At 38.9% G+C, this 13,641-nt stretch overlaps 1 non-coding gene across 1 annotated transcript; it reads left to right on the forward strand.

Annotated features, from left to right (window-relative positions):
* Positions 1–243: 243 nt before the first annotated feature.
* On the forward strand, positions 244–351 carry LOC130953002 (small nucleolar RNA R71). The gene has a single exon (XR_009075175.1). It is a non-coding gene; the product is annotated as a small nucleolar RNA R71 (small nucleolar RNA).
* Positions 352–13,641: the final 13,290 nt, after the last annotated feature.

Below are 13,641 nucleotides of genomic sequence, written 5' to 3' on the forward strand. Positions count from 1 at the left end.
CTGAGCCAATATGGCATTCAGAGTGTCAATCTCAAGAACTCCTTTCTTCTGACTAGTCCCATTGTTCACAGGATTCCTTTCAGAAGTGTACATGAATTGGTTATTTGCAACCATTTCAATTAGTTCCTGAGCTTCTGTAGGCATCTTCTTCAGATGAAGAGATCCTCCAGCAGAGCTATCCAAAGACATTTTGGATAGTTCAGAGAGACCATCATAGAAAATACCTATGATGCTCCATTCAGAAAGCATGTCTGAAGGACATCTTCTGATTAATTGTTTGTATCTTTCCCAAGCTTCATAGAGGGATTCTCCATCCTTCTGTCTGAAGGTTTGGACTTCCACTCTAAGCTTACTCCATCTTTGTGGTGGAAAGAACTTTGCCAAGAAGGCATTGACTAGCTTTTCCCAAGAGTCCAGGCTTTCCTTAGGTTGAGAATCCAACCATATTCTAGCTCTGTCTCTTACAGCAAAAGGGAATAGCATCAGCCTATAGACCTCAGGGTTAACCCCATTAGTCTTGACTGTGTCACAGATTTGCAAGAATTCAGCTAAAAACTGATGAGGATCTTCCATTGGAAGTCCATGGAACTTGCAATTCTGTTGCATTAGAGAAACTAATTGAGGCTTAAGCTCAAAGTTGTTTGCTCCAATGGCAGGGATAGAGATGCTTCTCCCATAGAAATCAGAAGTAGGTGCAGTAAAGTCACCCAGCACTTTCCTTGCATTATTGGCATTGTTGTTGTTTTCGGCTGCCATGTCTTTTTCCTTGAAGAATTCGGTCAAGTCCCCTAAAGAGAGTTGTGTTTTGGCCTCTCTTAGCTTTCGCTTCAAGGTTCTCTCAGGTTCAGGGTCAGCTTCAACAAGAATGCCTTTGTCTCTGCTTCTGCTCATAAGAAATAAAAAAAGAAGAAGAGAATGTGGAATCCTCTATGTCACAGTATAGAGATTCCTTGAAATGTCAGAGGAAAAGAGAATTAGAAAGAAGAAGGAGAAGGAGAATTCGAACTTTAATTAGATAAGGTTCGAATTGTGCATTTAGAAGGAGTAGTACTCCATAAATAAAAGGATGTGGGAAGGAGGGAAGAGAATTTTCGAAAATTCAATCAAGAGATTTTGAAAACATTTTGAAAATTTGATTGATAATTTTCAAAAATTCAAAGTGAGAAAGAAATCAAGTGATTTTTGAAAAAAAGAATTTGAAATTAGAAATTAAAAAGATTTGATTGAAAACTATTTTGAAAAAGATGTGGTTAAAAAGATTTGATTGAAAAGTTATGGTTTTAAAAAGATGTGATTGAAAAGATATGATTTAAAAACAATTTTAAAAGATATGAATTGAAAACAAATTGAAAAGATATGAATTGAAAATAGTTTGAAAAGATTTGATTTTAAAAACTAATGACTTGCCTAACAAGAAAAGCTATGATTCAAACATAAAACCTTCCTTAATAGAAAAGGCAAAAAATGTTCAATCAAATCATTAATTGTTAGTAAGTATCTTTGAAAAAGGAAAGAAATTGATTTTGAAAACATTTGATTGAAAAGATATGATTTGAAAAAGATTTGATTTTGAAAAACTTTGAAAACTTGAAAAAAAAAATTGATTTTGAAAACAAAATCTTCCTCCTGGCACCATCCTGGCGTTAAACGCCCAGAATGGTATACATTCTGGCGTTTAACGCCCAAAATGCTACCTCTTTGGGCGTTAAACGCCCAACCAGGTACCCTGGCTGGCGTTTAAACGCCAGTCTGCCTTCTTCACTGGGCATTTTTGAATGCTCAGCTTTTTCTGTATAATTCCTCTGCAGTATGTTCTGAATCTTCAATTCCTTGTATCATTGACTTGAAAAGACACAAATTAAAAATATTTTTGGATTTTTAATAATCAAAATGCAACAAGAATCAAATAACAATGCATGCAAGACACCAAACTTAGCAGTTTGTGTACTACTGACACTAACAATATGAGAATGCATATGAGACACAAAAAATGCTTCAAGTCAATAGAATTCAAAGATTAGAACACAAAATATATGCATGGATTCGAAAATTATAACAAAAACATGCATTTGACACCAAACTTAAGATGAGACTCTAGACTCAAACAAGAAATGTTTTTGGATTTTTATGACTTTGTAATTTTTTTTTTTTGTACTTTTCGAAAATTAAGTGAAAAAAGGTATCAAAATTCTTAATGAGAATTCCAGGAATCAGTGCAATGCTAGTCTAAGGCTCCGGTCCAGGAATTAGACATGGCTTCACAGCCAGCCAAGCTTCCAAAGAAAGCTCCGGTCCAAAACACTAGACATGACCAAAGGTCAGCCAAGCCTTAGCAAATCACTGCTCCAAAAGCAAGATTGATACGAAATCAACAAGCTCTTGTGGTGATAAGTTGAAACCTCGGTCCAATCAGATTAGACATGGCTTCTCAGCCAGCCAGATTTCAACAAATCATCATGAAACTCTAGAACTCACCTTCAAGAATTTCGAAAAAAAAAAAAATACCTAATCTAAGCAACAAGATGAACCGTCAGTTGTCCAGCCTAAACAATCCCGGGCAATAACACCAAAAATTTGATGTTGTTGCCGGATCTTGGCTCTGATGTTACCAAAAGCTTGCTCAAAACATGAACAATCCCCGGCAACGGCGCCAAAAACTTGGTGCGCGAAATTGTGAACTATACTTTTTCACAACTCTCATAATCCCTGGTAATGGCTCCAAAAACTTGGTGCGCTCAATACCATGGCATTACACAACTTCGCACAACTAACCAGCAAGTGCACTGGGTCGTCCAAGTAATAAACCTTACGTGAGTAAGGGTCGATCCCACGGAGATTGTTAGTATTGAAGCAAGCTATGGTCATCTTGTAAATCTTAGTCAGGTAAACTCAGATATGTATGATGATGAACGAAAATAACATAAAAGATAAGGATAGTGATACTTATGTATATCATTGGTGTATGAGCTTCAGACAAGTGTATGAAGATGCCTTCCCTTTCGTCTCTCTGCTTTCCTACAGTCTTCATCCAATCCTTTCTTACTCCTTTCCATGGCAAGCTCGTATAGGGTCTCACTGTTGTCAGCAGCTACCTCCCATCCGCGCAGTGAAAGCTAATGCACACACTCTATCACAGTGCTGCCAATCACCGGTTTGGTTCCCTCCCCTACCAGAATAGAATAACTCTTTTGCGTCTGTCACTAACGCCCAGTAGGTTACAGGTTTGAAGCACGTCACAGTCATTCAGTCATTGAATCCTACTCAGAATACCACAGACAAGGTTAGACCTTCCGGATTCTCTTGAATGCTGCCATCAGTTCTTGCCTATACCACGAAGACTCTGATCTCACGGAATGGCTGGCTCGTTTGTCAGGCGAGCACTCGGTTGTCAGGCGATCAACCATGCATCATGCAATCAGAAATCCAAGAGATATTCACTAAGCCTCAGATGCTTGTAGAACAAGAATGGTTGTCAGTCACCTTGTTCATAGGTGAAGAGCAAGTGATATCTTGGTAAAAGAACAAGTGGAATTTGAATGGAAGAACAATAGTAATTGCATTAATACTCGAGGTACAGCAGAGCTCCACACCCTTAATCTATGGTGTGTAGAAACTCCACCGTTGAAAATACATAAGCATAAGGTCTAGGCATGGCCGAATGGCCAGCCTCCCAAAAGAGGGTTCAATCATAAAAACATGATCAAAAGCTCCCTAAAGGTTTTTTTATACAATAATAAAAGGTCCTACTTATAAGAAACTAGTAGCCTAGGGTGTACAGAAATGAGTAAATGACATAAAAATCCACTTCCGGGCCCACTTGGTGTGTGCTTGGGCTGAGCAATGAAGGAATTTCGTGTAGAGACTCTTCTTGGAGTTAAACGCCAGCTTTTAATCCAGTTTGGGCGTTTAACTCCCATTTAGGTGCCAGTTCCGGCGTTTAACGCTGGAATTTCTTGAGGTGACTTTGAACGCCGGTTTGGGCCATCAAATCTTGGGCAAAGTATGGACTATTATATATTGCTGGAAAGCCCAGGATGTCTACTTTCCAACGCCGTTAAGAGCGCGCCAATTGGGCTTCTGTAGCTCCAGAAAATCCACTTCGAGTGCAGGGAGGTCAGAATCCAACAGCATCTGCAGTCCTTTTGAGTCTCAGAATCAGATTTTTGCTCAGGTCCCTCAATTTCAGCCAGAAAATACCTGAAATCATAGAAAAACACACAAACTCATAGTAAAGTCCAGAAAAGTGAATTTTAACTAAAAACTAATAAAAATATACTAAAAACTAACTAGATCATATCAAAAACATACTAAAAACAATGCCAAAAAGTATACAAATTATCCGCTCATCAGTGGGCCCCAGAAGTGGATTTCTGCATTATCTATCTCAGTTTACTCATTTTCCGTAAACCTAGGTTACTAGTTTAGTATTTAAACAACTTTTAGAGATTTATTTTGGATCTCATGACATTTTTAGATCTGAACTTTGTATTTCTGACGGCATGAGTCTCTAAACTCCATTGTTGGGGGTGAGGAGCTCTGCTGTGTCTCGATGAATTAATGCAGTTATTTCCGTTTTTTTTTCAAACACGCTTGTTTCTATCTAAGATATTCATTCGCACTTCAATATGATGAATGTGAGGATCCGTGACGCTCATCACCATTCTCAATCTATGAACACGTGCCTGACAATCACCTCCGTTCTACATTATATTGAATGAGTATCTCTTGGATTCCTTAATCAGAGTCTTCGTGGTATAAGCTAGAATCTATTGGCAGCATTCTTGAAAATCTGGAAAGTCTAAACCTTATCTGTGGTATTTCGAGTAGGATTCAGGGATTGAATGACTGTGACGAGCTTCAAACTTACAAGGGTTGGGCGTAGTGACAGACGCAAAAGGATCAATGGATCCTATTCCAGCATGAGTGAGAACCGACAGATGATTAGTCGTGCGGTGACAGCGCACATGGACCATTTTCACTGAGAGGACGGATGGTAGCCATTGACAACGGTGATCCACTAACACACAGCTTGCCATAGGAGGAACCTTGCGTGCATGAAGAAGAAGACAGGGGGAAAGCAGAGATTCAGAAGACAAAGCATCTCTAAAACTACAACATATTCTCCATTACTGCATAACAAGTATTATTTAATCCATGATTTTTATTTACTACCAATCAAAACTGAGAATTATTATTATCCTGACTAAGAGTTACAAGATAACCATATCTTGCTTTAAGCCAACAATCTCCGTGGGATTCGACCCTTACTCACGTAAGGTATTACTTGGACGACCTAGTGCACTTGCTGGTTAGTAGTACAAGTTGTGAAAAGTGTGATTTACAATTTCATGCACCACTCAACTACATGGTAGCTACAACATGTAAGTAAGAAAATAATAGAAGCATAGGGCATGGCAACTAAATAGCAAACAAGTCAAGGAGCACCCAAAATAATGCAAGAAATATGCAACAGTTGAGTAAGAAAATTTGTAACACCAATGGAAGAACAACAAATATAGAAAAGAAAGGGAGAAGAAACAATGAACTTAAAATGCCATGAATGCGAGTATGCAAATGTAACAAATAGAAGAATAGAAGGGGAATAAGGATGAGAGGGGAGGGGAAGAAAGTGAGAAAGGAAGAAGGAAGAGGTATGGAGAAAGAAGTAAGAAGTAAGAAGACGGAACTGGGCGGTGCATGCGACGCGCACGCGTACGGCGCGTGTACGCGTGGGTCTCGCAAGAAGGAAGGGACGCAGAAGCATCTAGTGCGCGTATGCGTGCTTCAGTTTGTGCCATTTACGCGAGTCCATCCCCGCACCGGCACAACTCTCGGGAAAACATGGTTTTACGCCGATTTCCCCAACCACGCGGATGCGCCATAGACTCGGACGCGTGGGTCACCAAAAGCGGAAATGGCGCACACGCGTATGGTACGCATACGCGTGGGCTCGATTGTGCCTAAGGCACGGTTCTCGCCCAGCTCCCGCGCAACTCATTGGTCAATCCAACCCAATACGCATTCACGAAGGACGCGGACGCGTACTAGGCACTTGCGCATCGAAATGCATTTTTTTAAATGCAGAATGCATGTGAAGATGCAGAATGAATGAACACTAATAAAAATAAAACAAGAGAGAACTAAGAATAAAAAGGAATGATCATACCATGGTGGGTTGTCTTCCACCTAGCACTTTTAGTTATTGTCCTTAAGTTGGACATTTGGTGAGCTCCTTGTCATGGTGGCTTGTGCTTGAACTGATCCAGGAATCCTCACCAATGTTTATACTTCCAATAGCCTCCGGGATCCCAAACTAGGCGTAAAGAGCCTTCAATCAAGGTAAAGCAAGTGACAAGTCCCCAAAAGTATTGATTGTTGGAATGAATTTCAGGGTCTCAAACCTTGCTTTTACACCTGTCTTCTTGTGGGTCACCATTATTCCATCCGGGTGGCTCGCGATTTAAATTCTCACAGAGACATCCAAACAACCTTTTAGACCCATTCAATTGAGCTCTACACTAATCCTTACACTTCAATTTGGAGCATGCAACCATATTGAACCTTGCAGGACAACGCTTCCCACTGACCATCTCCCTCTTACTCTTAAAGCCACAGAGAGCTCTAAGTTGACCATCCGTCTCCATTAGCCCATATTCAAGTGGAAAAGTAAAGGTCGAGGGTAAGAATTTTTACCCACTTGAACATTGTGGTTGACGGTAATGGCCTTGGGAGAGGTGTTTCTAATGATCTTGCAAGCTCAATTCCCTTGTGTTCTCCCTGGATAAATTCCACCTCCTTGCAAGCCTCTTCAATTTCAACCTCTTCTTCTTGGTAGCTTTCTTCCAATTCAATCTCCTTTTCATTGCTTACCAAGGGCATGGGAGGTTGTGCTTCTTCTTCTTTAATCTCCATGTCAAGTTCAATGGGAGAGGATTCAATTGTAGATAAGGATTTATCAATGATTGAGTCCATCTCTTGATCAACCTCTTCAAAGTCTTCAACCAGGCTATGCCTTGGAGGTTGTACACCCTCCTCAACATCAATTTCAAATGTCTTTGAAGGGGGCTCTATAACTTGACTTTCCCATGGAGGTTCAGCATCTCCTAAGTCTTCAACCACTTCTTCCTCTTCAATAATTACGGCTTCCTCCAGTTGTTTTAGCATAAAATCATACTCCTCCTTGATGATTTCCTTTCTATGACAACTCCCTTCAACTACTCCTTCATCTTCAAGGGTCTCTCCTACCTCCACATTTTGGGCCTCCTCTTGCTCCTCTGAAAATAAGGCCGCGTGTAACCGATCCATCGCGATTGCATCCCTAAGACGATCCCTTCTCTCTTGTTCCATATCCATAGTATAATTGGGATCATCTTGCTCTTGGATTGATGGATGTGGGTGCTCTTCCATGGAGGGTGGTGATGGAATGGAAAGATCATTATGTGGTTGAAAAGGAGGTGCACTAGAGCTTGAGGGTTAAGTATTCGAGGTAGAGGATTGGTCCATGCGGGATGTAAGAGCTTGAAGATTAGAGGTGAGACTAGTGATGGAGGCAAGTGTAGTATGAAGCTCTATTTGCCCTTGGTGAATAGCACCAAGGGTGTTGTCATCCAGTGGAGGTTGGGGTAGATATGAGGGTTCATTATTTTGGAGAAAGGGTGCATGGTAGGAAGGTGGTTCTTCTTGGTAAGGGCATGGAGATGGTGAATATTGAGGTGGCGGCTCATAAGAGTACTTGTGCTGGAATGGGGGTGGTTCGAAGTATGGTTCATAAGGTGGATAAGGGTTAAGGTCATATGAAGGTGAATGGTGAAAATGGGCTTGTGAGTAGGGTTGAGGGCTATGTTGAGGAGGGGGTCTATAGGCATATGGTGGTGGTTCTTGATAATCAAAAGGGTGTTCACCATAGCCATTATCTTGGTATGCCTCTTGGAAGGGCTCTTGGTCATAGTATATTGGTGGAGGTTGTTGCCAAGAAGGTTGATTAAATCCTTGTGGCTCCTCCCATCTTTGGTTGTCCCAACATTGATGCATGTTCTCATTGTAGCTTCTATTTTCTGCAACATAGTTTGAACCAAACTCATAGCCAAAGGGGTGAGAATTCATTGTAGCAAATAGAAACAAAAACTAATAAAAATAAGCAACTAAGTCCTAAACTAACAAAAACAAATAAACAAGCAAATATTTACAATAACCAATAATAAGGCACACGTTTGCAATTCCCCAGCAATGGCGCCATTTTGACGAACGGATTTTTGTGTGGTCTAAAATTTCACAAATAAGTTCTCGTTGAAAGTATAGCTTCTAAACCAGCAAGAATCCTTTCGTACAAAAACTTGGTTGTCACAAGTAACAAACCCCTAATAAAATTGATAACCGAAGTATTTAAACCTCGGGTCGTCTCTCAAGGAATTGCAGGGAGGTGTGCTTATAATTGGTTATGGAAAAGTGTGTTTTGGGATTTTGGATAGGAAACAAGAATTGTAAATGGCAAAAGGAATAAACTAATAACTAGAAAAGCTCTTGGCAAGGTATGAGAACTGGATGTCCTATCCTAGTTATCCTTATAAATTGTGATGAGAATTGTTCGTTGCTCCCATTTGGTCAACCTCTAACTGTGAAGGTATGTCAAGTGGATAAATCAATTTGATTTCCTCAAGTCGTAGTCAACTCTTATGGAGAGACTAGAGTTAGTGGAATTCAAATCAACTAGCAAACATAACAATTATCCATCAACAAAGGAGTTTGATAACTCAAGTGTCACCAATTACTCAACCAAAGCCAAAAGGAGAAAAATCTACTCTAGAACCCTCCCAAACAATTTATCAAACACTTGAAAGGCACAACACAAAAGCATAGAAAAGTAATAGGAGATAATAAAATCCAAATGGTCAATTGCATTAATATGGAGATTGAATCTAACATCAAAAGTTCACAAACTAAAATAACAATGAGTAATCAATAAAAGTAGAAGAGAAATCCTAAATCCTAAAACTTAGAGAGAGGAGAGAGCCTCTCTCTCTAAAAACTACATCTAAAACCTAAAATTGTGAATAACGAGAAGTGAATGATTGAATGATTCCCCACTCTGTAGCCTCTAATCTGTATTTTCTGGGCCGAAAACTGGGTCAAAAATAGCCCAGAAATCGCCGCCAGCGATTTCTGCAGTCGCAGTACGTCGTGCATGTCGCGCGTACGCGCCAGGTGCGCGTGTGCGCCGATGAACTTTTCACTAATGTGTGCGTGCGCATGCGCATCGCCTAGCTGTATGGCCACTATGGTAAATTATATATCATTTTGAAGCCCCGGACATTAGCTTTCCAACGCAACTGAAACTGCCTCATTTGGACCTCTAGAACCTTCAGCTTCATGTATTCCTTCCATTTTTGTATGCTTCCTTTCCATCCTTTCCGCCATTCCTGCCCTGTAATCTCTGAAAACACTTAACACACATATCAAGGCATCTAATGGTAATGAGAGAGGATTAAAATTAGCTAAATTAAGACCAAAGAAACATGTTTTCAATCATAGCACAAAATCAGGAAGGAAAATGTAAAAACATGCAATTCACATGAATAAATGTGAGGTTAGTGGATAAAATCCACTTAATTAAGCACAAGATGTACCACAAAATAGTGGTGTATCACTAATATATACACGACACTCCGAGGGTCTGGCCCATACAAAAGCCACTAAGCTGGCGCCCAGGCTAGCCTAACCACTCTATAGTTCCTAGCTCTCGGGTGTACTAACACAAGTGAGAGACTAACTAACAAATAATGTCAGACTAGAGTGTCATCAAAAGAATGCCCCTACTGCTATCAGACTATATATACACGTGGCCATTCGAAAGATCTTCATGAGGCTCGCCCATCTCCTCATCCTGCTCTATCTCTATCTCAGGATCGTCCTCCTCCTCGTCGTCCGCAGCTACAGCTATACCCTCAGACCCGCATTGCTATCACTATGTACAAAACCCTTCACGAGCACAGGTCCATTTGTGTATATCGGAGCTACCCCATCGTCCGGTAGTGCCGGCTCATCAGGCTGTGGAAAATCGGGGATCAGCTCAGGGGGAAAGTCCCATTCTGGTGGAATCACAAGTACGTAGTCACCAGCTAACTCAGGCTCATCAGGAATGATAGGCTCAAGTGCCACCTCATTCAAGGGTTGAGCTAGTATAGGGTGTCCGGGACCATCAGGAAAAGGGGTGTCCAGGTGCGTCAGGGTGTAACCAGGATAAGGAAAAGTCATAAGGAGCATTGGGGTCAAAAAGCAGGCTATACAAAGGATGTTGGAAGGGACGGTTTTGTAATGCGTAATGTCTCATACAAGGCTCTGCACTCAATATGTAGTAACCATAGTATACTGGATCCTCTTAAATGTATAGGTCTTCGTCTTCATAGAATATCACGCCTGTTTCCATCTGATGGGAGGAAGGGAGAGAAGGGGTAAGAACTGGGGAGTTTTTAGTAGGGCTGGGGTTATTAGTTACGTTCATTTATTCGATGTCGATTAGCAGATGAATAATAGAATATAGCGAAACAGTAAATAGAAGATAAAGATAGATAGAGAAAGTAGAGAAAACAGAAAGCAGAATACAAACAGAAGAATACAAGAAAATAACACACAGATATAGCATACAAGCAGACAAACATAAAGAAGTAAATCACACACAAAAAGGAATGCAACATAGAATTATGCGCAGACAAGAATGATGCATGTCTTGCCCTAGCGCAGGCCATGAGCTCATGTGTCGGTTGGCTGCCCGCAATCCCGACATTTATCCGGTCACGAGTAATCCCGATTTCCCGGATACGATTTTCCGTTCCTAAATAAATGCACATATAATAATAGCCGCTCATTTGAGATAGCCTCTGTTTACTGAAGGAAATATATAATCTGCACTGCTCTGCTCTGGGGAAGCGGAAAATAGCTGTAGGTAACTAAGTTTTCCTACAGAAGCTCTGGGTTGCATTAAGCAATAAATATATATATAAATATAGCTCTGGGTTGCATCAAGCAACTAATATATATATATATATATATATATATATATATATATATATATATATATATATATATATATATATATAGCTCTGGGTTGCATAAAGCAACTAATATGCATATACAAATATCTCTTTATATCTCTTTACTCTGTTCTGCTTTTTCTTTTCTCTGTATCTCTTTACTCTGCTCTGGTTACTCTGTTCTTTGTATCTCTTTACTCTTCTCTGATTACTCTTTCATCTGTATCTATATTACTCTTCTTCTCTTTATATCTTTACTCTACTCTGATTACTCTGTTCTCTGTGTTTCTCTACTCTGCTCTGATTTCCCTGCTTAACGTTTGTATTTAAAGTTTATGTAAATTTCGGTATGAATAGTTAGCCTGTCCCAAGTATAGGTTCATTAAGTCTATACTGAAACAGTTTAACTTTTCATATAATACCTAACCCTAGTTGCAACTCAAGGACTAACTATGTTGCCCTAGTTCGTTCACTAATCTCTGTTTATTTTTCTGTTATTAAAACTTTATAAAATTTTCTTTGGTTTTTATCTTTTCTTTAACTTTTTATATTTCTTTTATCTTTGCCTCACTATCATGTTATTACCACTCCCTAAGTGTTTTATGAAGGTAATTATGAGATTATGTGCTTAAAGTTGTCTTTCTAAGGCTTTTACAAAAAACTGCCTTTTCCGCATTATTTTATCATTAAATTTTCAAAAATTATCCCCTCTTTAATTTTTAACCTTTTAAATTCACTTTTTACCACCCGTAACTTTTAATATTTCTACTTTAACCACCTTAACTTTCAGAAATTACCAAATAACCCCCAAACACAAAAAATTTTACTTCCTTGCCCTTTTAAAGATCTAAAGCCTGTCCTTCAGTGTTCTTCATCACACTCAAAGTGTTCTTCGTGTTCTTCGTAAATTCTTCCGATTCTTTCTTTATTTTCACCGGTTTTTCAGTCTTTTCAGCAACTGATTTTTATAATTCATAATAAATTTCCAGCCACTAAAATCCCATCTTTTCCACATGATTTTAACACAAATTAAACACCAATTTAGGGTCTAGGGTTTTAGTTTCCAGCTGCACTCAAGAACGCAAATTCATAGCTTGAATTTCGTTAAATTTCATCAAACTTTCATCAAATTTTCAACAAGAATCACTCATATAAATCATCAATTTCAAGCACAGCCAAACCATATCATAATTACACAACTCAAACACAATCAATCAAGATTAAATTTGTCAAACCCTACCTGGTTTTACTGGTCCTAATTCGCTTATACTTTCAAGTGGTCCTTAAGCACTTTTTTCTCCTAAATCACATCAAGAACAACTTTAAATCCACAAACTCTCAACTGACCAAATCTCACTTAGCACGTTTGGATGGGATTTCTCACCTTAGAGTTGCTGGAAATTAACGTTTCTTGGTCCTCAAGTTAAGTTAAGCATGATTCCTAAGGAAGAACATCAAGAAATCACATGTTTAAGCATGTTTCCTTAAAACAGAAGCAAAAGGAAGATGGTGCAGTCAACTCACCTTGATTCCAGCTCTGATAAGTCATATGATTATGTAGAGAAAGAAAAGAGGATTATTTTGGTCGGATTGGAATTTTGATTTGAGTTTTAGTTCAGCAGAAATCAAGCTTTGAAGATTTGGAACTAAGAACTTTTCTCTCTTTTTCTCTCTTGGGAATTTCGGCCACAAGGAGCAAATGAACCAGCCTTGGGAGTTTGCAGGGTGTAGGGAGAGTTGTGATTGGTTGGCTTGGAGGTAGATTAAAATAATATTAAAATATCTCGTGTATAACTACTAAAACTAGATGTATCGGAACACTTGTAAAAACATCTCTAAAACTTATTTCCTGAGCTATTAGCATAAATGACACTAGTAACATATTTATTATGAGAATAAAACATATATAATGAGGCCTTAGCATTGCTAAAGTCATCAGAGAATGCTGGTGCTAAGCTGCACTAGTAAACTGTGAAACCAGTTAAACCGATTTTCTGTTTTTAACTAAAACTGATTAGGTAACCTTATAATATCATTCAAGAAGCTTCTAGTACTCATATAATGATAATATTATCCAATTATCTCTCTTCTCTCATGAATCGAGTCCGGTTCGTCAAACTAAGACTATTTACGAAAATCAGAATCAAAACTCCTAACTGAGACGGTTCAAAAACTAGGTTCTTCGCGATTGCGTTGTTGAGATTATCTCAACTAAGGTCCTAAGTTAAAGATAATATAATGATAATGAGGATTGAGATGCTTGATGGTATAGCAAAGGTTCTCCCTTTACTGATCTTCCGAAGAAACCCGTACTTTCAAAAAAGATCTCGCGTACTCGAAAACCGGGGTTGATACAATATATATGAATAAGAATTTATATATATACAGGTACATCCATCATTCATTCATTTTAATATTTTACATCATATTATTGAGTATATATATCACTCAAAAGCCTCATATGAAGCAATCTGTTTGTGAAATGAATACATTACAACCTAGGTAATAATAGGCTGATATATATGTCTCAACTTATTTTTTAACTTGCTCTCAAGGAAAATTAATCAATTCCCTCCAGGCCCTTGGGGTAGATCCATTAGCTTATATTGATTCT

Source organism: Arachis stenosperma, chromosome 9 (assembly GCF_014773155.1).
Source record: "Arachis stenosperma cultivar V10309 chromosome 9, arast.V10309.gnm1.PFL2, whole genome shotgun sequence".
Classification (NCBI taxonomy): domain Eukaryota; kingdom Viridiplantae; phylum Streptophyta; class Magnoliopsida; order Fabales; family Fabaceae; genus Arachis; species Arachis stenosperma.